General features: G+C 39.6%; 1 protein-coding gene across 15 annotated transcripts in view; it reads left to right on the top strand.

Annotated features, from left to right (window-relative positions):
• Positions 1 to 26,829, top strand: part of ptprsa (protein tyrosine phosphatase receptor type Sa) — a 236,381-nt gene that overhangs the window by 45,176 nt on the left and 164,376 nt on the right. For 5 of the 15 annotated variants that reach the window (XM_053238032.1, XM_053238034.1, XM_053238031.1 and 2 more), the window contains exons 1-2: positions 9,683 to 10,039; positions 25,914 to 26,038. The exons of 1 other annotated variant lie outside the window; for it this stretch is intronic. The gene's annotated coding sequence lies outside the window, so the exon portion shown is untranslated. Of the gene's footprint in view, positions 1 to 9,682; positions 10,040 to 19,572; positions 22,262 to 25,913; positions 26,039 to 26,829 lie in introns of those variants that run through there. 9 more of the 15 variants (XM_053238038.1, XM_053238036.1, XM_053238035.1 and 6 more) reach the window with 6 other exon arrangements.

Below are 26,829 nucleotides of genomic sequence, written 5' to 3'. Positions count from 1 at the left end.
GTGGCCATTCTCGTGCTTTCTATTAAAGATATCGTTTAAACAGAATAACATCTTAAACATAAAAATCAGAACAAGGAGATCATTGCTAGCAACACAAAGAAGCAACCAACACAAGCAGAGCTAAATAACATGTTCCATGATGCCCCTGATTGATTAATACTAAGTAGGTTTCAATATCATTTCAGTATATCATTTCAGTTTCGGTGTACTACCCTAGTTTGACACCCTTTTTTTCCAGAGAGTGAATGGGAGCAGAAACACTGCCCAAAAACACTCTCTACATCAGGAAGCCTCCTCCAGAGTATGTGCGATTTCTACTACTGTAGTTTAGGACATCTCAGTATTCTGGTTTCTACCAATTAAATTTATAATGAAAAAAAAAACATGATAATTTTGTAGGTGAGGGATGATTTATAACCTGAAAAATAAATCCTGTACAGCAAGACTGTACTGTATGAATTTTTTGCAAGTTTGGATCGTGTAGTTGATGCACAGAAATCAATAGCAGTAATAACTGCAGTTTTGGAGATGAAATGAGCTCTGTTAATAACCAGGCGAGGCGTGTCGTGGTAATTCCACACAGTTAAATGAATGGTGGAGCTCTGGCATGCCCGGCCCTGTTAGAGCCAGTTGAGGCCAAAGTGCAGCGTGGGCGATTTCTTTTCTTCCACCAAATCACGCAGGCCTTGTTTTGATTAGTCTCTCTATTGTCGGAGCCACAGGGCTTCGCTATAATCACAAACACCAAGGGACAGAACAGGGCACAGATTTGCGCGGGGTGTGTATGCATGTATGGACCTCTCCTTTTTTTTTTTTTTTTTTTTTTTTTTTTAAATTTGATGACATTCTGAGTGCAGTTGCACATTGAATCAATTCTCAAAAACAAATACAGTTTTGTCAAATATATCCCAAACAAGATTCTATCATTCTGTACTAATAAAAACCAGACACTGTGTACTTACTATTTATTTCCTGTGTAAGTTCACGACTTGGAGTCACAAAGAGATTTTCTCAGATCTGTGCAAATTTTTATACATCCTCATGCTGGTACAAATAGATCATGACCTAAGAATATCATCAAGCTAAAACCCTGTTGTTTGATCAAAATTAGCTTCATTGAATTCCAAGAAAAATGACAGTACAAGCTATCGAATGTAATCGCAGTTTACTACTCTCACACTACACTTTCTTTTTTTTTTTTTGTTTTGTTTGCATTAAAACAAAAAAAAAATCTTGGTTTCATCTTTTTACTAGGTTTTATTATATTAAAATACACACAAATTTTAGGAGATATGTAAAAATGATACAGTATGTATTTTAGATTCGGCCATTTCTTAACAAAACATAAAGAATCAGGACATAAGTGGTAAAAATAGTGGTAATTGTATACCATTCAAAGAGATGAGAGCTGGGAGTGAAAGCATGAGAGACAACAGAGTTCAGAATAGAGTACAAAGTTAAAAATATTAGCTGCATCTCAAATAGTCTCAAATAGTGTACTTAACATAAGTGATAACAGGAACGAATTTGTTCCATGGATGTTCCACAACATTAAACTATAAAGGGATAAAAAGTACAGGGTGTCATTCTTTAATGAATAAAAAATGATCACTGGCAAATTTAGGGTGGTAATAATAACTCCACTTAGCATCTGGACGCCTCACACCACCATTTTCCTATAACAGCTACACACCCATGGTGTTTTATTCTGTATATAGTGCATAGCATTAGAGATGCAGCTATTCAAATAGACTGAACTTTCAGACTGCATGTATGCATAAGAACAGGTGCGTGTTCTATGGTGTGTGTGTGTGTGTGTGTGTGTGTGTGAGATGAGAGCAGTTCAGACGCTGTTTGCTCTGCAGTGGCACGTTGTGCTGGGCCTCTGACCCACCGAGTAAACAGAACAGGAGAGCCTCCAACCCTCCCCTACCAAATACGGCCAAGACAGGCACTACACAGAGGAGCAGTCTACCACACTCCACTGCACACACACACACACACACACACACACACACACACAGACACACACACACATTCTTCTCCCCTGCCTGCTTGCTCACTCACTCACTCTCTCTTTTTTATCTCATGCTCACTGCCTCTCGAGTTTTTTCCCCCTCCGCTTCGCTTCCTCCCTGTCACTTTAAGTCTCTCATTCACCTGCTCCTTCTCCATGTCATGTTTACTCTCTCATTCTGCCTCTCTCTCAGAGTCTACTGCCTGAGTTTGTCTCCTTGCCCCTGCCATTCTCAAAATGGCGTCTGAGTTGGTGTATTGTTTGGTTTAGTCCTGCATAAGCTTCCTGTCTGAGGATCTCTAGATTAGAAACAGCTTTCCGTGACCTCCCGTGGTGTCAGATTTCCTTAGCATGGAGTGAACCTTCCTCTACTGCACTCTCAGATTTAAAGGTTCCAAACTGTACCTTTGGTAACGCTTTGTACCTTTTGTAAGTAAACTTCCATCAGGTTCAGTATGTACCATACAGTATATTATTTTTAATGGGATACTATTGCTGTATTCAACTTGGAATTACACAGTTTTCAAGCTTGGTATGTTTGAGCTACAAAAAAACATGAATGTGTGTGTGATGCTAGAAACAAGCTAGCCAGCTAAAATTAGTGATCATGATGTATTTACTTTCTCAAAATAGCGAACTGTATGGTCAGTGTTACAAATTTACCAACTAATCTATGTTGATTGATCTAAAGTAAATACTACTATAAACTCACTTTAAGTAGTGAAGTTTAAACAGCATTTTATTTACTGTAAAGCAGCCATGTTGACATGACATCATATGGACACCTTCGAACTTTCCAAGTAGGAATTCCTAGTTGAGGGGGCATTTTCTTTGTTTTTTTTCCTAGTCAGAGGTGGGAGATCTGGTCAAATGCAGCATATATTTATGTTTTCAAGGAAAAAGATACATACTAAAGTTGCAAAAGAGGAACAGAGGGAAAAGTACAGTCTGATACCATTTTCTAGGAGTTTGTTCATCAGTTGTTTGGAGTAAGCATTGTTTGGCAGTGGTGGAAATACTTCTTCAAACTGGAGGTGGTTTCATGGCAACAAGATTTGTAGAAATTGAACTTAACAAGCATGTTTTTTTTTATTTCTTCAAAAAGCTACCAGTATTCCTCATGAACTAATATACCAATTTGCACTTAGCTTTGCTACTCTGAACATGACTCTAGGATCACCCCATGCACATCCACAGTCATTGATTATGGCCTGGTCACAATTAACATTAATAGTAAAGAACATGAGTGACTCCTGCTTCGTTGTGCGTCTTTGTGATTTTGTGTGCATGTCCATCAGCGTAATGAATTCATAATCTTAGCAGAGGCCTTCGAAGATGTTTATCAGTCCGAGTGGTCGTGCTCTAATGGACGTCAGTCTGCTTTTCTTCCTGCGTTGTGACTCGGGCGAACCTCACACAGCAGCTCAGTGTATTCATATGCATCTTATCTGCACACTGGACCTGGGAGATGAAAGCCAATGAAATTTCTGTTACAGGAGATAATGTGTTTGAGAGCCGGGTGTTGAATAGAGGTCCCTCAGGGCTGCATGTGAGGCCCCACAATGCATTGACTCCCTAAGCAAAACTCACTGCTTTCAACCTTGAAAATGAAAGCATGTGAATGTGAATCCAGACAGAAACTAGTAAACAGGATGACTGCTGCACTGAAACAGCAGCAAATGAAAAACTGTTATTAAATTCTTTACTTATTTACCTTCTCAATGATCGGCTTATAGAAAAATCAAAATTTCCATTTACCACTGTAGTAGCAGAGTCATAAGTGTTTGTTTGTTTAATATTTTCTCCTTTTGGGCTACTGTCACGCTTTTTTAAATGGATAAATACTTCGCCAAAGGGCTTTTTAGTGTCGAAAAAATGAAAAAATAACAGCTTGCCACTACTAGCTAGTATTGTCTATCTAACTACCCTAGCTTGCCTCTAGATCATATTTGTTATTATCTCTAATGCAGATGAAATAAAGATTGGTGTAACTCTGGTGATGAAGAGGGTGTTTGTCTTAGCTGTAGCTTTAGAAACAGAAAATCCCTTGAATTTGAGCTGCTTATGCAATTTGACTGCATGCAGCTACGTTTACCAGTGAATGTCTCAACAATGGACACATTATTTTTAGTTAAATTAAATTATTTTTAGTGGAAATTAAATATTTTCATTTGTCGTAAGCCTCTTTGTATTCGCTCACTAACACGACTAATTTTTGCCTACACTCTGTGCTCCATATTTGTTACTCTCACTTGTCCTATTTGATGTCAATCTGGGCTTTACCGAAAACTTAGTTTTGCCTTTGAGCTACAAGGCTAATGTATGAACTTAACATGCCACTCAGCTCTATCCTTTTCAACAGGTTATTCATCACAAATTTACCAATAAAATCAGAGATTTCAGAGGCTGAAAAAACCAACTGGTTAACCAGACCTAAATCTATAAACACTTGCATGAAGCAGTCTTACATTAAAAAACCACTTTGCCAGAAGGCTTTGTCTATCACTGGCTTTATAATTATAATTGCTTATGTCCTGTTCCCACGCTGAGTTCACCCCTGACTTAATAACTTTTGAAAGTGCACAACTTTTTCTGAAATGCCTGAATCTGTTATACAAGCAGGAATTAGCTGTGAACTTAGCAAAAAGCCAAACACTAACAGCTGAAAATAGGAATGCAGGGGATGCTCATGAGGAGGTGAGGTGCGATGTGAGCCTGTAGCTCACAGATCACAATCATCGACTTCTTTCTGTGGGTGGCAAGAAAGTCTGATAAAAAAAATATATTGAGGAAGTGGAGAGGTATATATTTATATTTGCTGCGCATTTTTTTCATCCAAAGCAGCTTAAGTGTGGCAGAATCCAAGCTAAGCATAGTGTATTGACGCAAAACCGAACAGTGACTCATAGGCAGGTTTTAGATTCTCACAATGTTCAGGTCATTAAAACCCTCAACTTCTGCCGTACCAATACACCATGATGTGCCTGAACCATTAGACCTAAAGTAGCTGTCCATGGTATTGTGAGAGTCGAATTTAGGTGTAAATACTATAAATAATATCACCCCAAAGGTGATTTTTTTTTCCAATAACAGCACTTCCTGAAGTCTTATATCACAGCGAATTGCAAACAATTTTTTACGATATTTAATTTGTAAAGAAATGGCACATCATGCTTTTATTTATTAATAATTATACCTATACATGTGCTCATTCATACAATTATCCAATCAGGCAATCATGTGGCAGCAGCGCAGTTCATAAAACCATGCAGATACAGGTCAAGGTCAGTTAATGTTCACGTCAAACATCAGAATGAGGAAATATGTGATATCAGTGACTTTGGCATGAGCGTGTCAAGATTGTTTGGTGTGAAAAAGCTGCAGTTTTGTGGGCGGAAACTCTTTGTTGATGAGCGAGGTCAGAGGAGAATCCCCAGACTGGTTTAAGCTCACAGTAACTCAAATAACTACTCTTTACAATCATGAGCAGTAAAGCATCTCAGAATGCAAAACATGTCAAACTTTGAGGCAGGCTACAACAGCAGAAGCACACATCAAGTTCCACTCCTGGCAGCCAAGAACAGGACAGAGGAAGATTGGAAAAACATCACATGACTGGCTGATTGGATAATTCCATAAGTGGTTAGGTGTACAGGTGTTAATAATAAGTATAAGTAATAATAATAATAATAATAATAATAATAATAATAAGTGGCCAGTGAGTGTATATGTAATATAGAAAAAACTGCCACTGTTCGTGGGCCTCTATCTCCATTTTAGAGAATCTTAACCCCTGCTTGCACACATAAACTCATTTGCGGCACCCAAAAAGGCAGTGTGTGTGTGTATAAAGCCTCTCAGTATACAAGGCTCATTACACCCTTATGGATTGCCCTTGTCGAGCAGTAAGTGCTCCTTTATCATTCCCCACACACTGGTGAAATTTACCACGCTAAGCTCAGCTCAACACCTGGGGACAGCGCTGTCGAGGAAAGCTGTAGATTTATACGCCTGATTAAAGCAGGCAGGTGTGAATAAGAGGCACTGGGAAAATCAACATGAAAACCACAGTGGCACTTTTACAGGATGATCGTATTGATTAGCTCCTTTACCTTTATGCTGCTCTGCATCAGCTGGGGTTCTAAACAAGGACTTCTCTTCAAACCACGCCACATCCAGCAACCTGATCCTCCGATTTATCCTGATGCATCAGCAGTGAGTTTTGGAAAATCATTTGAACTCATCATTTCAGTGTAGCATTTAGCAATATGAATTGTTATTATTTGAAATGATTCTTGTAAAATTGTCTAGTTGTCTGCTTTTTCTTTTCAAATTGCATACTTTGTGTTTTATTATAAAATTTTTTCAGTGTTCTTCTTGTGTTTATATTCTGTGTTTATATTCTTTTACTGTGAAGCACTTTGAGTCTCACTGTATTTGAATCAAAGTTTTAATTGTCTTTTATAATAATAATAATAATAATAATTATTATTATTATTATTTATTATTTTTTTTTTAATTATTATTATATAATGAGCAGCTCTGTCCATCATGTTTTTCAAATTATCGTGGAACTCCATAAATTATGGGATTGCCTTTCCTAAGAAGAATACGTACAATTTCTTCTATAATTCACGTATTTTGTAATTTCTGTGCATCTTACATTGTTTTTGAGAAGACATATTAAAGGCCCACTTGTGGGTTGGTCACGAGCTTGAACTACATTTGATGCATTGTTGATGCTTCTTAATATGGTGCAGCCCATTGATGTTTAGTTTTCCAGCAATGCTAAGTATAATTACAATCTAATTTTAGTTGTTCTAAGGTTATTCTTAGTAATTTATCGACACACCTGAGATCTGATGTCTCACTTCCTCTGCCACTGTACCTTTAATTAGTGCGTAACAGCTACTTGCTAGCTAAACTGTTATCCTCAGTCATTAGCTAGCTCCTATTTCATTTGCTGCGTATCCATATTTCCCAGTTGCCTAGCAACAGCATTCTCATTACTAACGACATGTTTGCCTTCCCATGTTGGAAAGCATTTCCCATTTAAGTGCACCACCATGACATTTTGAAGTGTTCAAGATATCAGTGTCTTGTGTGTTAAATATCACGACGCACAACATTGCAGCTGTTGCATTGAATTTTAATCCCTATACACAAATCTGAGGCTTGGCATATGAAGGGCAGCCAATAATCCGTCTTTAATGTCCACAGTCTGTACTGTCTCTATCTGAGTCCCGTCTGATGCTTTCAGACACTACAAACAACAGATGATGTCACCCATCCCCAAATCCCGAAAAAAAAAAAACAACCAAAAAAAAAAAAATCGTCATTGATGTTTCACAGTGTTGCGTTTTTTTTCTCTTTGACCCAGCAAACATCCCTAGGGTATAACTACAAGCATCGCACATTCACAGCTTTGAAGATCTGACTGCCCTCTGCCTCCCGCTGCTTTGATTCAGTGCTTGGAGGAATATTGATCGCCTGCCTTCGCTCTCCTCAATATTTCATTCTTCTCATATCATAGTCATACCATTATCACAGTGCAATGCAGTGCTCTTGTCTGTTTTTGCTAAAGGGATGAAAAAAAACCCTTTCTGTTACACATTATGTTTATGGTATTATTTATCCTATGTATTGTTAAAAAAACAAACACAGCTGGTGTAACCGGCCATTCTTTCACGTAAATACAAAATGTTTTGATCATACACAGGGTTTTGTTACACCCAGGCTTTGTAGTGCTTTTAACATAGTAGCTGCAGTGCTAAGGTCATAGATACGAGCTTGAAATAAACAAAAGGTGTACAAAACTTGTGTGATCAGTGAGAAAAAGGTTCACAATGACAACACTGTTGTTAAAAGACTTACACAAGCAGTCCATATGCATTCTTGGCATTCCAAACACCAATTAAAAAATAATGCATGGTTTTATTTAAAGATTTTATTTAAATACTCAATGAAAAAAGTTTAAAAAAAAAAAAACTTCTGCAGCATGAAAAGAGACATCTGAGATAATATCAAGTGGATCACAGTGGTAAGAATTTTAATAAATTAGCGACTATTGATATTAGTCTTATTAGCCTCTATTTTTTTATTTTTGATATAACAGTTAAAAAACAAAACATCAAGCTTTTTACCCATTTATAGTTACATTTAATGTTGTCACTCATCTGCGGAAGTTATCATATCAGTTATCAGTTACATTATAGCAGCTATAAACACTCACTTTTTCTTGATGTTAATAAGACTAAAAATGCAACTTATTACTCAGAAACCGTAAAGATCATATAATGTCTGTGTAGTATGGATAATAAAACCTACCAGTGTCGATTCTGATACAAAATAGTGTGATGAAGCTTCAGAATTTCTTTTGATTTCACATGTATATTAAAAAGCGTGTCATGGTTAGTCATGGTGTAGAACATACTGTTACCTTACTGTTATCGTTTTCAAAATACAGAATAAACTGTATTTTGGGGGCATGGTGGCTTAGTGGTTAGCACCGCCAGGGCTGGCAGTTTGATTCCCGCGTCTGCCCTGTGTGCACAGAGTTTGCATGTTCTCCCCGTCCTCTGGGGACTTCCTCCGGGCACCCCGGTTTCTGTGCGATTGTGCCCTGTGATGGTTTGGCACCCCATCCAGGGTGTCCCCCGCCTTGTGCCCCGAGTTCCCTGGATAGGCTCCAGGCTCCCTGCGACCGTGTGTAGGATAAGCGCTACCGAAAATGGATGGATGGAGCCGGCGGGCCAGAAAATACTTTGAGGGCTGGATCTGGCTGGCAGGCCGTGGTTTGCCCATGTCTGTACTGAACTATAACTTTCCTTGTCGGTGTGGTGGTATGGTCATACTTTGTATAACGTTTCTTTACATGAGAACGTAGTTTACCTTTAAAAATGATTACAGTACATGATTGGACTGACCACTCTTGTACCGTTAGTTAGTTAGTTTTTTTTTTTAGAGTAACACTGGCTACATTTACATGCACATCAATATTCCATATTATATTAATCGGAATTTGGCATTATTCTACTTAGTATCGAGTCATGTAAACGCTGCAATCTGATTGTCTGATTCAGATTAAGACAATATTCTGATTCCCCAAATTCTGATTTGCACCCCGGAGTATGCCTGTTTTAATCGGAAATTTGTTGCACATAAACGCCATATTCAGAAAATCCACTGAAAGGAGATATATGCGTGTGCTCGGTCTGCAAGGAATTGTGGGTGCTGACAGATGCTTAGCTGTAGGCTAGGTATTTAGGAATGACAACTCAGGCATACTTACAACAACCATGTATACAGGAATATTCTGATGCCCGTATGCTTATAAACATCGTATTCAGAATATGGCTGCAACCCAAATACAGACCTTAAACGGAATTTGATGTGCATGTAAACATAGCCACTGATTAGGTTAAAGATACACACTCAGGATACAGAAGATTAACCAGCGGAGTGATAAGGAAAGGTGGAGTTTAGAACCCGTGCAGGTTTGGAGGAGTGTAGAGGGAAATGTGTACTGGTTCCGCAGGGTGTCGTCGTTTTCCCTCGAACCCCAGGACTCTCTTTTTCCTGCTTTTGAACTCAGTGAAGGGGGAAAACAGAGACCCCCTTTCCTCCCTCTCCCTCCCTCTCTCTCTCTCTCTCTCTCTCCACCCCCAGCCGGGATTCACAACCTGAAGAAAAGTGCTTGGACGTGGACACATAGCGGACCTCACAACAGCTGAAAACAATTGAAGTGGTTTCAGTGGTTGAAAGTTTCTACTGCGCATGCGTTGTTTAGTTCGCGTCTCAAACCGGACCATTGTGCCGAACTGAAAGGCATGTGGTACCGAGACGGAGCGGAGATTTCTCATTTCCACCTCAAGTTTTAGAGGACCCAGGGCTTCGTGTGGATTGTTTCCTCCTTCTTTTTCATGGATGCGACTTAAACCCGTCCTGCAGGAAGGAATAGTTGGTGCTCCGTTTGGACCTGACTGACTCGGAGGTTTGTGCTGGGACAGAAACTGCGCTTCGGTGAGTTCGGTGTTGTGTTGCTAAATCAGTTTGTTTTGTCTTTTGGTTTGAAAAGCCGACTGGGTGCATTCACGCATTCATTCATATCTTACACAAAAGAGTTTATTATGTTTAATGAAAAATAGAGCAAACGCTTTATGTATTTAAAATTGGAGCAGAAATGAACCGCTTCCAGTGAAAGCCGCACTGGTCGAGTTTATTAGCCTGCGGTAATGCTAATTCACATAGTAATTATTTAGCATGCAGTTCTGTCTTTTAGAAACTTCCCTAGACTTTTAGAAACGCTATTAGAATACTGTTAGAATGTTTAATATTTCAGCACGATGTTATATGAAGTGATTAAGTGATGTTTGCTGGCTCAGGAGTCACCCGTTAGTCTCTCATCAGTAGGTTTTAAACCGTTATCTTTCTTATTAGCACTTTTTAGTCACACTTACGTTTTCTGGTCTTCAGTAGAAAGTTATGCCCCCTTTTAACATCAGCTTGTTATATTAACTATGATAAATTATATATATATAGCTTAAAATTCACTCGAAAGAAGAACGGTAAAAAGTATAACGTCCAAAAATACCACACTAGCTTACTATATAGTAGGTTTAAATAGCACGTCGCTAACGGTCGCGCGCTCGCCGGTCTCCATGGCTACCTGCGAGCACGCACACTTCCAGACTAAACAGTATGCATTCTCCCCTGGTGTTTGAGTAGGGCAGCACTGTGAACGCGCACTGCTCAGTGTGCTAGTACACAGGACGGATTCTTCAGTCAACGAACTAGCTGGCTGTTGCTTTTTCACTTTCATCAAGAATATCATGAATTTTGTTCAGCAGTACAGAGGGATACAGGCATGGAATTATGCCAAACATGATCACTTTTAAGTTCAAAAATTCTAAAAATTTAGAGTCATTTTAATTAGGTTTTCAGAGGAGAAGTTAAAGGAGGACGGTTGCACCACATGATATTTTTACACTTTAAATGTAAAAAAATGACCAAAGACTAAAAAGCAGAAAAAAAGTTAGAAGTTGTTCCATATATTTTAGAGGTACTATATATAGTGATGTGACGTCTTATTTTGTCCATCTATATTTTTTTTTTATTAAAAAAAAAATTAATTATTATTAAAAGTACCATGTCACATCACTGAGCAATATATATATATATAAGGTGTAAATCATATAAATAAGGTGTTTACATGCAACAAATTTCTGATTAAGACAGAATTTGGGGAATCAGAATATTGTCTTAATCTGAATCAGGCAATATGTATAACACATTAATATTATATATTATTATTGTTATATATATGTGTGTGTGTGTGTGTGTATGTGTATATATATATATATATATATATATATATATATATATATATATATATATATATATATATATATACACACACATACATACATAAAACAATGAATGGGTTATACTTATGAATTAAGGATGTTAATTCGCTATTTGATATTATGTATACAGGTAGACATATGGTACTGAAAGAAGAGACTAATGTAGCTAACTTTGTAAACTTTGGAAAGCTGACTGAAAATGTGTCTGGAAGCTTTTACTAGCCTAGTACATTTATTTGTCAGTGTCATTATGAGTCTTTTCAATTACAATAACCCTACCAGTTTACACAAAACCAATAGAAATAGTTTAGAAATGAAGTATGCCATTTATCCTGTAACTGATATTTGTGAAAAGTTAATCACAGCTGATCCCTGATCCCAGCTGAAGGATGGTGTGTGAACTGGATCTGAAAGCTGAAATCCTCTTTTTGCCCCAAATGTGATATTTTTAATTGGACTGGGGGAAAATGATTCATGCAAAACTTGCTAAACGAACTTTGATTTCCCGTGTGAAATTCTGCTTTCTGAGAAACAAAACCCTTTTATACTTATTTTCCTTTTTTATTTATTTAGTTTTTACTGGGGCAATAATTTCCCTGAAAGCACTTTGTAGGTGTCTTTTATTTGGTTGTGTAATTAGTTTGAATGGTAATTATTGTGTTTTAAATGCTTTTTCTCCCACTCTCACCCTCTATTTTTTGGCCTAGTGTGTTTTTAGTTTATCTTACTTTACGTTCACACCAGTAAGCAGCAAAGCAACAGGAGACCATTCATTTTCAAAAATGGAAGAAACTCTTATAACTCTTATCCTGCCATATATAACATCTTCTTAAACAACCAGTTTTCACACTGATTATTATTATTATTTTTTTAATTATGCTTATCAGGCTATCATTAACCCCATTTACATTTTGGCTTCTACTGTTTCCTGAGTGACTTGTAGCTTGCTAGAATGAGCATAGGGTCCAAAGAACGCAACTGGTTTGAGAGCTTTTGTGATCTGCCAATCACAAATAGACACGTGCTGATATAAAAATTTAATATTTTCTTGATAACTGCCTTGCCCAAGTTGATCGTGTGAGAAGTTTGTTTCCAACATGCTTTGATTGCCTCATGCCTCTGATCTACCTACTCATCCCGGCGACTGTGATACCTGCCGTGATCCACTGACGGACATCAACTAATTACATTAATCAAAAGAAGAGCTGTTTTTGTGTCAGGAAGCCTGTGGGATGTCCTCTAGCCTGCTGTCAATGCATTTAATTCAGATAGGACCAGCTTTGGTCAGGCATAGCGCTTGGAAACAGTAATGAATGAAAACACGCTGTATGATCAAAACAAACAATTACCGGGGGTGAAAAGACTCAAATCCTTCAGAGTGGTTATCCTAAGAAGGCCATGTGCCAGCTCGCTTGCATTCATGGATAAAATGAGTGTTCTTTGTGCAACAGTGAGAGATCTGCAATTACCAGGGTTTGTCTTGAGTGGCAGAAGCGTTAATGGCAGCTGCACCAGAGCGCCTTGTAACACCAACATACAGAGTGAAGGAAAGGGGAAACGAGTGAGAGAGGCGGAAAGGCAGAAGGAGAGACGCATGTATGCGAGTGCATCTGCGCTGCCAGCTAATTGTGTTTATTCCTCTTAATTTGTCCTGAGTGCTAAATCGGTGCTCTTCAGAGCTGGGTGGGTGCAATTTGTCTGGCGGTAATAAAAGAACAAGCGCTGTGTCTTTGAAATCGGCCCTCCTCCTCCTGCAGCCTGCTGAGCTAATGGATCTACGGCTTCCATTTGCTTGTGTCCATTTGGGCTGGGTAACCACATTACACCTCCAAGAACGTATGTTCAGTCCGGTGTAGTTATCTAGAGCTTGTTCTAAACTGTTCTCCATACCGTCATATCAGTTCATCATACAAGTCCATGAAATCTGGTGCTTTGTATTGCAGTGCAGTTAAAACTTGTATTAAATGCATTCAAATGGGCAGTTCAGGTGCTACTAGTCGCATATGCTGACAGTCAGTTCTACCATCTTTGACATGACACTGCAACCTTGCCTTCAGAATATCGTCAGCATTTTGTTTGGTTTTGAGACTGTCTTGCTACGCATGATTGCATGCATTCTTCTTGTAGCAGACAATCCTACAGATATGGTAGCATAATAATATCATGAACCACGATCATAGGTTAACCGGTTATCATAAAACACTTGAATAAAACACTTCAGGGTGTGCTTCTATAGAAAAGTAATCAACAATGCACCGGTGTAATGAAACGGAGCAACTGTGACCACCCCAAAGTTGATTATTTTCCAATTACAACATGTCCAGAAGTGTTTTACTCCACTTACACCACAGCAATCTTCCAGCTATTACAGTGCTTAATTTATTAAATAACTGCACGTGATACTTTTTATGCACTTGTAGTAACATTTAATGTTGTGAATCCACAAAACAAGTTGGTTCCTGTTTTAGGAGGATATTATAGAAGCTATAAACATCAAATGTCATTCCTTCACCAACCTCTATTTTTTCCTCTCTTAAAGTTAATAAGAAGTAAAATTCAACAGCACTGTGGTGTAAATGTATTTAATTGGCTGTTTGCTAGCTTGGCGAATGGTCCGTACACTGTTGTTAGAGCTACTGTCTGTATTAACATCTGCAAACGACAGATGATCTAAAAGCCTGGTATCTCCTGAAGCAGGCTGTGTTGAAAAAGAGAGGAAAAAATAATCTCTGAGAAGGGAACCGAAATTGTATTTACTCGCTGGCCTCTTGTACAGAAGAAACAGCGGGTTAGCGGCTCTGAAAAGATAAGGAGCAGAGCTACAGGAGTCGTCGCAGACGAAAGGATTGATCCCACTAGTTTAATTTCATCCTCCTCTTTGGCTGCTCGCCTGCGTGTGGATGTGGATGTGGAGTGACTGGCTGATGTAGTCCAGTCCTGAGGCCAGCTGATAAAACTGTGACGTAGCGTTCACCTCCACAAAGCGAAAGGGTCTCGGATTGAACAGACACTGCAGATTTCAGACAGCTATGCTTGATGGTTTCGATAATGCATCTTGATCCGGCAGACCTTCACAAAACCCTCCGCCCCCCTCCCTCCCAAGACACCATTTTTACGCTCGTGCCGTTCCATGGTGCCTCCTGATTAACACATGTCAGGGACGAGGGAGCAGGTTGTTCTGTGCACATGTGATTTTATTCCACTTGGCCTGCGTTTAGCATTTTAAACATAATGGCCAGCTGGCACGCCTGAGCTGATGGAGTGTTCAGACAATGTGGGCCTGTCATAAAACCACTGTAGCCTGAGTTATGAAGCTCAGGAGCTTCTCAGAGCAAGTCCATTCTTCACAGCTGTAGGTCGTGGGGGCCATATGCGATTGGCCCATTTATTTTCCACTTTGGGTGTGAGCGGATGGTTTATATCCCATGTGGAGGTGCAACTGGAGTCCCATAGCTTGTGAGTTGATCTTAATGACTAGTTGGAGTGGCGCATCAACTACAGAGTGGCCTCTAGTCAGATTTAAGGAGTAAATGACTGACAAATTGAGTCCTACTTTTGCAAGATAAAGTAACCATTAAGTGGGATCAATAATGATAGCAACTGGAGACCTACAAGAATATCAGGGGTGCCAATAATTTTAGAAATAATAATGGTAATAGTGTTTCTTTGTAGAACATTCATGGCTTGTTCGTCCCTCCTTTTGTGTCACCCCAACTTTACCAGTGTTGTTTTAAGGCGAGAGCATTAATAGGGACTTGATTTGAGCTGGACTAAGCTTGCTAAATCTGTCGTTGCATTCGGTTGGCTTGGATGCAAGCCTGGGGGCAACAGGGCTTTGTTTGGGGTGATTGAAGAGGAGAAAGAAGGGTACAGTCACTCCATCGGTGCCAAACATGAATCTGAAGGAGTGGTGGTGGTAAGGGGGGGGTGGCTTTTTCATGTGCTAAAAGCGGCTAATCCTCTGGCTTTTGTATGACGCCTTGGGGGTGGGGGCATGATGGGTAGCCTGGGAGGCTTTTTTCAAGGTCTTTTGTTGTCATTTCACTCAAATCTGAGGACATCTGTTGGGAGTGGGTGTGGCCTCCCAGCTGACGGTGTGGGGGGTGATGGAACTGCGGAACCAATGGGAAACCAGAGAGATGCGTGTAATTGTTTGTAATGTGAGTATGAAAACATGGCCTCTGGGAGCCTGGTGGAGGCAGGAGGGGAGGGAGGCCAGCTGAACATCCATCAAACCTAGATGGGGTTAAACATTAGACCAAATATCTGCCTGTTAATGAAAGCCGTGTTTGCTTAATTAGGAATGACAAAAAGATTCGGTTGGAGAAGCAGTGAGCTCGGCAGCCTCTAACTAGCATGATTGTCACCGTGTGATTAAGCTCTGCTGGAAATCTCTCTCATTATTGTAGGCCTAGATTTGGAAACAACAATCTGTGTTTCAGTGGAAATCACAGCTCCCTCTCTCAGAAATACAGGTACCAAGCTGTACTTTTGCTTGTTGCGGGGGGAGGTACCATCAATGGGATATTTGTACCTTTGAATGTACCCTTTACCTGGGAAGGTGCAGGTAATTAGCACTTATAGTGATGCTTTAAAGCATCAATGGTCTTTAAGATACAATTATATAACTATATTTTATTGGGATTAGCTCATACACTGTGACAAGTACTATTATTAAAAGACGTCTGAAATTGCTCAGTCTAAAACCATGAAATGTTCTTGATACCTGAATCAGGATGCAACAGCGACTCTAAATCAGTTGTGTGGAAAGATATGAACGTGAGCAAGTTTTGTGCCTCTGTGTCTTCTGTAGTGAATCACACTCATTTTTCAGAACTCAGACAGAGAGAGCATATATTACATAACTATATACAGACTGTGAAACCTTCACAAAGCAGCAGTTTTGGTATTGCAAATATTATTAAAGCTTATTAAAGGGATTTTCTTGATAAATTACACCAAGAACGTCATCTGTATTGATTCACTTCATGCTCTGATGCTCAGGTGGGTGTGTGATAAACCACAGAAAAGAGAGCACAACTGCTGCCTGCTCTGTCTGCCAGCAACATGTCCAGACTCAACCACCATCCCCCTTATAACACAGCCTACGGTCTTGTTTTTTTTTTTTTAATCTTTTTTTCTTTAAAGGTACCTCAGAATTCCTCAGAAAGGTGCCTCCAGTGCAGTTCAGTCTAATTGGAAAAAGTGAAATGCATCTGAATAAACAAATGAACTCTGTGTGTCGGTGGAGATAATCCTGCTTAAAAGTGATGGCGCAACGGGAAAAAGCGTCAACGCAGCAGCCCGTGAGATTCGCCGTGGCGGAGATTACGGTGTCGAGGGTGACAGGCGCACCTTATTCATCGATTTACCCTAAAAGATAAGGTTTTGTTTTTCATCTGCCTCCAGCAGTTTTTTTCCCCCTGATTTTTTGCTCTTTGGTAATGGGGGAAGATGGGAAGTGAGGCGTGAAGCCACGTTTGGCTTTTGTTACGAAAGTGGGGATTTGTAGGGGATGAGCTGGCTGCTTCTCCTCAATAAATCCCCACTTACAAATCCTAACGACACCTTTCTGCTTTTCCTGATCAGCTCCTGCTGCGTTTCCTCAAAGCTAGGGGACATATTGGCCCATTTGAGATGATCTTATCTGAGAAAGATACATTTTAAGAAGCCAGCTATCTGACAAGATTATGGTATCATTGACCAGAACAGAGGCCAAACCATGAAAGCTTCAATGTGAGGCCCAGTCTCATGTGGTTGCCTGGAAACTTAAATAACTAGGATTGCATATTTTAATTTGACCAGCTAGTAAACTAGTTAGCTGGTTAAGTGCCTTTATACAGATTAAGAGGAAAAAAAAGATCTAAATGTGTATTTGCATTTGTGGGGAAGGGAAGACCTTATCCTCTACAGATAATGTTTCTGCTGAAGAAGATTGTGTTTGCACCCTCCATGGGTGGACAAATCATAAACTTACTAGTTAGCTGCCCAGGCAAGAACGTCAGCAAACAGGGAGGTGTCGACTGCACAGGAGGATCATCGTCACATGCTCAGGAGACACAGGCTGAGCCGATAAAACATGAACTCAGGGTCTGAGAGAGGCAGCGAGGGTGAGACGGCTGTTCATAAGGCCTCCTTCGGTGGGGCGAGGTCTCCTCATGAGCTGAAAGGAACTTGGAAAGAAGCTATCCATCTGGCACGAGAGCAAGGAATGAATGCTAATGGCGGTCTGGTGGAGGGAAAGGAGGTACAAGCTGTGTGTGGGGAGACAGCAGGGAGATTGAGGTGATCAGCGTACCATTAGCATAAAGATAAAGATGGCCTGATTAATCTGAGACTCCTAATGCCCAAGGCCATATCTGCACGTGTGCACAGGGTTGTGTATGTGTGCTTTTTGAATTTGAGCATTTTGACACAGGCTTATATGAAGACATATGACTGTTAAAAGGAACACACACACTCCACAGCAATAAGTCCTTTTTAAGCAAAAGAGCCAGATCAGCTTGCCAAAGAAGTGCCGCTATAAATCATCCTAGTCCTGTGTTGTGTGTGCATCATTAACAGAAAGCAGCCTAAACCTAGAAGAGACAGATAAAGGACTATCACAGTGATGGGTGGTTTTTCTTTTTTTTTTTTTTTTAACCGTTAAGGATATCTGAATCTTAAAGCATTGAGTAGGAGGTGGAAGAAAGTGTGAGGTCGTTCTTGGATTTGGCAGCGCTGCTCCAGGAGCTTAAGGTCAAAAACTAGCTGTGTTCTTGAGGTGCATATGACTCAGTTAAGAGTGTTTGAAGTGGGAGTTATTTTGCCCCTAGCTAGATCTTGTGGATTATGTGGTACTACACTATGACCTTAGAACGTGCACTGTTTGATATTTTTGTCTCTGAAAAAGTCTTTAATCATGCACAGATCAAGACTGTAGTTATTTCTTAACAGGCACTAATAAATACTACATGAGTTCGTTATTTTAATGTAGTCTACATCATTGATATGTCTACACTAATTTCTTCTTGCATTCTCGTATAGATTGGCGTTATCTTCTCCCAACAAAGTTCAATTCCAATATCGAGGTTAATAAGTGCAAAGAACAGAGAAAGAAAGCTTGCGTGTCTCAGTGCTCGCAGAACGGGACTGCTCTCATGTCATTTTCAGGTAATCTGCTTGAGATTACCTCTGTAACAGAAATTGAAACAGAATCGGATCCCTAACTCGGACAGTTTTTTCATTCTGAAATGCGAGGGAAATGCTCACACTGTAGAGCCTTACTCACTCCAAGTCCGCAGTACATCTCCAACTCAGACAGGAGCGTTCTCCATTCTAGGTAACTTGGCAAGAGCATCATTCCCAGGAACACAACTACATTCTTCACATTCTTGGCTCCGTGTCCATGAGCAGTGATTTTTAATCATTAATGCTGACTATCAGAGAGGACTACATGGTTGAGTGCGCCATGCACTCAGGGGATTCGGCTTTCGTAAGCCCTAACGATGACGGAGATTTCCTCAGACAAGCACTTCGAAACCGTTTTCACAATGCTCAACTCCACAGGCTTCACACACACTCGTCTGAAGTAAGCGGTTAGTTGACTGTGCTTTGTCTTTTTCTTTGAAAGATGATGTCATCATGATATTGATTTCTCCAACGTGCCAGTTGCGCTCACATGCGTGAAGCTCGCTCAGATACACATGCACATGCACACGTGAACTTGCATAAGAATGAGAGAGTCTAAGTGAAGACACACACACACACACACACACACACACACAGGGGAGCTGGATCTTGCTGCCTGCTTCACTAAGCCTGAATTAAGCACAGGCTGCCCTGTAGAGTGGAGTGTAAGAAGAGAGAGGGGGAGGACCACCACAATGACGCTGTAGTCTCGAAGCCTCAATCACTTCAGCGTTTCAGTTCTCTTTGTTCTGTGTGCTTTTATATCCTATGTGGGCGAACGGCTCGTGTTCTTACCTCCATGTTGCTTGGGAGGTCTGTGTGTTTTTCCCTCAGGGTTGAGCAGCCATTAAAGTCTGGGTGTGCACGCGTGTGTCTATGTGTGGGTGTGGGTGGGGGGTGTTCGGGGGGGTGGGGTTCCTCGTTTTTCATGTGTATGGGTGCAGTGTGTATGTAACACTGGGATAATGATTTATACAAAATACACAGTATATGATTTATAACATATGAGATTTAAACATGCATTATTAATCAGTTATAAAATATATTGCGATTTTCAAAACAATTCAGATTATCACCACTATCCCTTTTTTAATACCACAGTAAGTGATTATTACCATTATCAGAAAGTAATCAACAACAGGGTGGTAACAGTAACACCCTTTTGTTTTTCCTATAACAGGATGTCCTGAAGTGTTTTATTCCTCTTATACCACAGCAATTTGTCAGTGATTCAATTTTTTTTAATTAAAGAACAACGCACCATACATTTTTATCAGTTTATAGTTACATTGAATGTTGTGGAACGAGGCAGATTAGTTCCTGTTATCATTTACGTTATAACAGAATGTTCACACTATAACATTTACATTATAATGCTTCCTCACATGGACACACATTGTCCTGGCAAAGCCCTCTCTCTTGAAGATTTTTCTTTGGCAGAAAAGTTGCTGTTATAAAGCACTGACACTGGGGATTCCTTCCAAAAGTGTTACATAAATGTCTTCTTTCAGAAAGCTTCACAATATCAAAGTTTTCCATTATTAAAAATGCAGTGCATTTTTTAATCCGTTTATTATTTAGCTTAGATCACGTAGACCATCCGACATACTTCGTGAGTAAGTGGTTGCTATAGAAACGATAACGTATTAGAAAGAGTGTATTAATTTAAACCTGTGATTTGCATTATAGCCGGAAACTATTGTCAGGGCTGCTGTTATAGAAAATTAACAAACATCTTCTGACCATTCAGAATTGAGAATTCAACGGCACTGTGATCAGAAAGCTACTGCTAGCTACCTACTGTATGTTATTATAGTTATTGTTTAGTTACTTATTAGTAGCTCACTAATACTATCAACTTGAACATAACTGCAGTTTGAATAAAAAGTTCCAGTGTGTTTCATTTGTCTTGTAAAAACCCTGAGGGAGCTCTCAGCTCACACAGACACACTGTAGCAGGAGAGAAGAGTACACACACAGCACCCGTATAGATGTCCTTCCTGTTATCGCTTTTCCGTCAGTGCCCAGTTCCCCTCTCTCCTCTTAATTATAGAGCTTCTAAAAGCAGCGCCAGGCTCGGCACGCTAAATAAAGCCCAACGCCAGGAGAGCCTTCAGTCGAGTGGCTCAAACGATGCTTAATGGTGAAGTGTTTTGGGACCTGTGTGGTCGTGCTTCATCATGAACACACACACACACACACACACACACACAAACACACACACACACAGTCATGTATTACTATCATTGTGGGGGTATTTCCATAGCTTTGTGTATCACTGTAGCAAAAAGAATACCGTGCCTATGCCTAACCTTAAAGAGGTTTTTGTGCCCAAAGTGCCGAAACCGACATGGACTCCTATTGTATTGAGGCCCCCACAAATACACACACACACACACACGCACACACAGCCCTGTCCCCCCACCCTGCCATGCCTACTTTCTAAAATAGCCAGTGTCATTGTTGGGAGACAATGAGCTCACTTCATCTGGGTTCGTGTTGTCATTAGCATAAGTGATTGCATGCACTTGACCCAATTGCAGGATGGTGTGTGTTTGGTGTGTTTAGTGTAATGTGTATGAGTGTGTGTCTGTGTGTGTGAGCGGCGTGGTGAGCGTGCCATGGCCAGAAGACACCAGAAAGAATTTATATGTTTTAATGACAGTTGTGACCTCGTAAGGACACTTGGCTCATCCCTGTAATGAAGAGTACTTTTTTGTTACAAGACAAAAGTAGCTTTTATTTAAAAAAACAAGGTTAGGGTTAGGTTTAAGGTTAGGGTTAGGTTTAAGGTTAGGGTTATGTGCAGCATTATGTAGTAAAGGTGTGAACCTCAGGCTTCTACACAATATGATACGGTTTCGATTCTTAAATGAATGATTCGATATTTGACAACATGCCTGAATCTGCTATGATACGATTTGATTCATAAATGCATGATTCGATAATTGACAGTGATAATTTTTACACACCAGTTGTTTGTTCTTTTATGGTATTATTATTTCTTTCATTGCCTTTTAAATCAACGCATCGATCTGACTCGTCAGAGGAAGTGTAAGGTACCTAACAACGAAACCACTGTGTGTGTGTGTGTGTGTGTTGCATGAGATACTTTCACCTCTGGCTAGCAAAGTGAAGTGGAAGAGAGAGAAGAAATACTGAGAGACACTAATGACTGTTCACCACAAGTGCTTTGCAACCACAAAACTTTGGCCAACAGAGTCACAAAAATAGCAGCGTGTATTAGTAGTGTAAAGAATTCCTGTTTCAGAGCAGTGCACCCGACTCACTGTTTATCATACGGCTGTGACAAATCATCAATAGTGTGTGATAGGTTCAAACAAACAAATAAATAAATAAATAAATAAATCAAAATCTGGATTCTCTGTATATGTGTGATAACAAACAGGAGGTGTGGCCTCTGGCAGTCTCACTGGAGGAAGCCTGGCCAGTGCACCTGTCAGTCTTAGTTAGGGAGGTGTGGCTTCTGTTTGTGTCAGTTCTAAAGAAGGAGGCGTGGCCTCTGAAAGAGGTGTGGCTTCTCTGCCCATCAGTCTCAATGAAGGAGGCATGGCCTCTGTTCCTGACAGTCCTTACTCACACTTTTATTAAACACTAAACCCAAGTGCCAGTTGGATTCTATTACTTTTGATCCACTTACTGTGAAACTCATCTTTCCATCGAGATTAAAGAGGAAGACGTGGAACATGTGAGTACGGCCACCATTACAACAGTACATTTACAAAGAGTGCTGTCATGTTTCGTAGAGGCTTCAATATTCATTTACACCAATTCTTTGATTCGTCTCATGTAAAGACAGGAATTTCTAATCCTCTGATTTTCTGGTTATTTATCTCCGTGAAACATCCTAATGAACTGCACACTGCTGTCTTTTAGACAATTCTGACATCTGATATAAGCATTAATGCAGAACGCAGTTCTACTTAAGTATAAACATTAAAAAAAATGTCTATGAAAAGCCCATCGTTGTGCTCATAGTGAAAAGAAGCACATAGCAGAGAGTGAAGTGCCGCTGCAAATGTATGTAATTAGTCTGCTCTAAATACATCGTCTTACATTTACAGTGTATAATTTTCATTTAACCTCGACTGGACTCACACAGAACATTCAAACCAAATGAGATTCTGTCAGAGTAAAACCCTTTCCAAAAAAAAAACAACAACCCAAAAAACAATGCTGTGTTTTAAGTTGAAGTGAAAACTGCTCGAAGTCTGCTTGAAAGTAGTCACTCTCCATCCTCCTTACTTTGACCTGTTTGTTGTTTATTCCCATCCTCGAGCCGCTTCTTACACCTCCACGTCTGAATCAAGCTTTTGATGTTGGCTGTCATCCTGAGACTCGTGATAAGACGTCCCTCACTGAGAGCACGGCGCTGGGTTCCCCATTTTCAGGGAATCGTTATGCACAGGAAATCAGCATGGCAACTTCCTTTGACTTCCTGCTGGCAATAAAAGTGCTGTACGATTTTGCAAAGGACAGTGTTGAAAAGCTGAGAGATTGGGATTGACTCCGGGGAAAAAAACACCACATTTTACAGTTTTGAGCACATCCGGCACAGCCATGTTGACTCGCGCTCAACATATCATTTTGGTCGAACCTGTATTGCCATCTCAGATAGTGATATTTAATTTATGTTACATACATGATTAGGGCACCAGCAAAAAAACTGATGCTTTCTAACCAGCAAAAAAAAGGAAGGTGAAGCTGTTTTAATCAATATTTTAAAAATTTAATTGAAAATAAACTGCATGTAGAATCACAGCTGTCAGATGTAGTCCACTGACACAGCTTCATTAATTCATTGTGCTAGACCATTAACAGGCTGGCAAGCTAACGCAAGAAATAAAACACTTCAGGACATACTGATATAGGAAAATAATCATGCCTGGTGGTGTGGTGTGGATAGTAATCACCTGAAGTTTATTATTTTACAATAACAGTAAGTAAGTCTCCTAAGAGAAAACTTTACCATATCAACAATTATATTATTTTCAACATATTTTATAAAATCATTTATTATTAGTCTTAGTCCCTGGTAAGGAGCTATTACTATAGAAATGCTAGTGTCATAGAACGACTTTATATTCTACTGTTATGGAGAATTAATCAACCCCTTCTGACCAATCAGAATCAAGAATTCAGTAACGCTGTGGTATAAGAAGGGAAGTTTGTATTCTTATAAATTTCTCACAAGATTTAAATTTCACACTGAACTGTTTATATGTCAAAGGCAAAGGTGTTAAATTTTGCTACAGAAATCAGTCTGACTATTCTTCCTGCTGTCACTGAGACTGAAAATACGCTTATACCCTCCTCCACTTTTCCTGCAAGAGGTCACTTAGCATGACCTTGGTGCGTTTGCGCTAAGGGCAAGTCGATGAGTTGTGTTAAAGACAGCACTGAAGCAAAGACAGTACTGAAGCACAGGTTCAATGTTTTCATATTTTAGCTTTCTGTAACCTGAGGCTAAATGATATGGACCTGAAAATAAAAGCAGGGTCAAAGTGAAAGTGGGTTAAAGGAGTTGTTCATAGTGATTTATCCTTTTTTTTATCCTAAGATGACCGTTTTGCTCCGGTGCTCGGGAAACGCAGACCCGCTGTGTGTTTGCCCACAGTCATTTAGCATAATTGCACCTTTGGTGGATTTTTTTTTTTTTTCTTTTTTCAAGGAGAGCTATCGATTTCGCTCAGCCCTGCCTGTCATGGTTTCCGTATCTTTGCGGCTCTTTATTTTGCCTTTGAATTCCTCCGGCGTGGCCATTCTTGGACAGCATTCAAGTTGGAAAATAGTAACACGAGAGAAATTCGATTACCACTGAAGTGCTGCTCACCTAAAAGACATGAAAGCGGCTCTCGTCCTCATGTGGATCCTCACAGTATAGAAAGGGTTTGATGGAGTTAAAGCGATGGGCCTTGCTTATCACACACACTTTCAGGGAAGGAGCATGGCATGATTTATGACAAACAAATGTTTTTTTTTCCCCCTGTGGAATGTGCGGTTCTGACGTCCTCTGTCTCTCTCTCTCTCTCTCTCTCTCTCTCTCAGCTCCCTGAGGAGGGAATTTCTCGCTAATTCTCCTCATGTGGCTTCTCCATTACAGAACACACAAACACAAGTACAAGAGCATGAAAACTGACAGTTTGTACCCAATTTGTGGTTGCGGCACCATTTGTGTTTGGTCATGCACTCATTTCTTTTGAACAGGCAGCCTATAGATAGCTGATAATAACATTGGATATTTAGTCTGTGTAGTTTTCTTGCTAACAAGCTCATTTTCATGCTAACACCAACAACATCATCCGGAAGACTTACTTTGTTAAATTTAACATTGCATCATTGATCAGTGAATTCAGCCACTGTGGCAGTTCCACTAAAATTTATTATAGCGGAATGTGAAATTAGTTGAATGCTATAACCTTATTGGTGGATTGTTTACTGGATTTACTTGTGAGTAAGTAGCCTGATATAGACCAGAAAGAGGCATTTTCGAGTTCTGAACTGGTTCTGCATCATTTTTAAAGAAAATGTGTGATTTATGTTGTTGTAATTATGGCATTAGTTAACATTAACATTAACAAACCATGAACATTGGCATTAATATGCCATAAGCAGTGCTAACAACGGGCCTCATTTATCAAGCTGGAAATGAATGACTTTATTTGTAAATCATTTGCAGGAGAATTTACACAAGAAATGTAGTATTCATGCAAATCCAGTTAGTTCAGAAAAACGTTTGTGTCCTATGAGAGCTCATGATTTTGTGTAAATTTACGTTTGAATGTGAATCATTTGATCGGCTTCAAATCGTGTCATTGTTGAGTTACTGCAGTTTTATTTATTTCAACGATTATAGAATGAAAATTTTAGTAAACTCAGTTGTTAATGTCTGAAGAGAACGCAGTCCAAAACAAATCCGTAAAGAGATTCTTCACCCTAAAGAAAGGTTCTCTTCACTTTCTCTTTCAAAAGGAAATACATCAACATAGAGAATCAAATCACGGCTCACTAGCCATTCCATAGGGACTTTTTAGATATGACTAATATTTAATATAATAGGTAGACTAATATATTCTAATTCTGCTGTTATTGTGGTGATAATCTGATTAACGATGGATGAACGAGCAGGGAATAAGTTGCATGGCTGACTCTTAATCTCTATTTATCAGCAGAATCACCAGCCAGAGCAAAGCAAAGTTACTGGATTAGTCCAGATTAAAAGTGGAGCAACTTAGGAGGAAGTGGCAAACACATGAGGCGAAGCAAAGTACTGAGGCTCAAAACCTCAGTTTTTTAAATTAATCAATTAATTTATTTATGTGTCTGTTTGTTTGTTTTAGGAGATTCATCAGAATCAGCGATTTAGCCTCGGTGTCCTCGGGTCTGAGCTGCTGGTTCATTCCCTTCAGCCAAGACATGTGAAGGTTTTACACACAGCCCGTGTGCTTCATACATTTTTTAATAGGTGTGTGCAAGCGCAGAGAGTGCAGTGGCACAATTTGAGAGGCACCATAGATCCTGCAACCCAAAACACACACACACACACACACACACACACACACTGCAGTACTGCTTCATCCTGTGCTAATTATATTATACTAATAATTTCTCCACATGCTTTTATGCGTTTGCATGCTTGGGCTGTGTGGTTATTTAAAAAAGATTGGAAATTAAATTTTTCTGAGCAATATCATATTAGTGTTACTAATAAAATACAAGCTGCATGACTTAAAGAGAAAGAAAATAGAGGCTGGTGAAGGGAAAGTTTACAGCTGCTATAACGTAAGTGGTAATTTGTGATGATGTCCACTGTTCAAGCACTGTACTAATAAAACTGAATTGAATAATAGGGGCTAACTTGTTTCACAGAGGTTCCACAACATTAAATGTAACTATAAATAGATAAAAATCAAAAAGTGTCATTCATTTATAAATTACAAATTGTAATCCTTGGCAGATTGCTGTGGTATAAGAGGAATAAAGCACTTCAGAATGTGCTGTTACAGGAAAATAATCTTCAACTTCAGGGTGGTAACGGTAACTCCGCCTCATCACACTGCTCTATTGTGGATTATTTTTCTATAACAGTACACCCCTAAGTGTTTTATTCCTTACAAGTCTAATTCAGTCCAAGAGATGCATTCCCCATAAATGGATTTATATAAATCCTACTACGCATATTTCCTCCTTTTATTTCCAAACAAAGCTTTTTTACAGGTTTTTTTTTGTCTCGAATGAATCGCCGGCCTCTGTTAT

The sequence above is a fragment of the Pangasianodon hypophthalmus genome, chromosome 11 (assembly GCF_027358585.1).
Source record: "Pangasianodon hypophthalmus isolate fPanHyp1 chromosome 11, fPanHyp1.pri, whole genome shotgun sequence".
Taxonomy (NCBI): Eukaryota; Metazoa; Chordata; class Actinopteri; order Siluriformes; family Pangasiidae; genus Pangasianodon; species Pangasianodon hypophthalmus.
This window is presented reverse-complemented; position numbering and strand designations above follow the sequence as displayed.